General features: G+C 39.6%; 1 non-coding gene across 1 annotated transcript; it reads right to left on the bottom strand.

Annotated features, from left to right (window-relative positions):
• Positions 1–711: 711 nt before the first annotated feature.
• trnae-cuc lies at positions 712–783 on the bottom strand. Its single transcript has one exon. It is a non-coding gene; the product is annotated as a tRNA-Glu (tRNA).
• Between the last annotated feature and the right edge of the window lie 481 nt (positions 784–1,264).

Here is a 1,264-nt window from a genome sequence, read left to right as displayed (position 1 = left end):
TTAATTATTATTATTATTATTGCTGTCATTACCTCTGCTGCTATTGTACCGTAATGGGCAGCAATTAAAATTATGGCCCGTACGGTGATTGAACCCACGACCTTGGCGTTATTATCACTGCGCTCCCAACCACTGAGCTAACGGCCTGACTTACTGAGTGAGTCACTGGAAGCTCTGATTACTGATATACGGTAAGAAAACTTGTGACTGACATATTATGGTGCATTTTCCGCACAACAGACAGATACGTTATTCAATTAATTCAACCGATCTGCTGCTGCAACATAACTTTGAGGCAGTGGCATAATCTTCCGGACACCCACTTGCTCAGGAGAAATTTTATTCCGAGCAGTTCAGTTGAAGTGCCGTAAAAAATCAAATTTTAACTGAACTAATTTGTTCTGAAACCAATTCCGGATATTACATGTGATTACTGTCCTGATTTGTGTCTTTAATAAAGAAAACGATTATCGGCTGTTTTGATTTGAATAAAACAGATCATTTCCCCCAAAAATATACAGTCAACTTACTTTAAACTACATTGTGTGAAGAGATTGTAGACGTCTCGAAGACGCTATATGGTGCTATATCAAATGCAAGTATTATTATTATTATTGGTGCTGTGAAGCGCAGCTGCGATTGCAGGACATATCTGCTTTTTTTTGTGCACAGGCAAATGTCGGTACCAATCGAAAAAGCGAAATGAAATGCTTCCCTGACCGGGAATCGAACCCGGGCCGCGGCGGTGAGAGCGCCGAATCCTAACCACTAGACCATCAGGGAACATACTGGAAAGCAATAATCCTCGCACATAAAAAAAAGAGATCCAAAAGAAATTTGAGGCGTTGTTGTAACGCACGCAGAAAATCCAGGGACTGAGCAACTTTCATTGCTTCTCGTCATCAACAAAAGAAAAACAACAGCAAAATTATATTTATAGAGCGCCTTTCACGTCTGGAGGACATCCCAAAGCTCATTTTCTCATGAGAAAAAGACAATCATTGGGGAATATTGAAACGCGTTTTTTAAAATAATTTATAGGGACGAGAAGAAGAGAAATATGAAAATATTAAGAGTAGGAAATGTAGCTCTTGGTAGAGAAATATTGATAAGCAATAGCACATTAGGCATCCAACGTAACTCAGGGTTCATCGTCCAGTTGTTTAACCTTTGATTGATAGGGGTGACTTGTTGGCGAGAGGGATTCAGGAATATGGGGATAGGGCGGGTAATTTGAATTAGATTAGGGAATCAGCCTAATAAA

Source organism: Callorhinchus milii, unplaced genomic scaffold, assembly GCF_018977255.1.
Source record: "Callorhinchus milii isolate IMCB2004 unplaced genomic scaffold, IMCB_Cmil_1.0 Scaffold363, whole genome shotgun sequence".
Taxonomy (NCBI): Eukaryota; Metazoa; Chordata; class Chondrichthyes; order Chimaeriformes; family Callorhinchidae; genus Callorhinchus; species Callorhinchus milii.
Note: the sequence above shows the minus strand (reverse complement) of the source record. Positions and strands in the feature narration are given on the sequence as shown.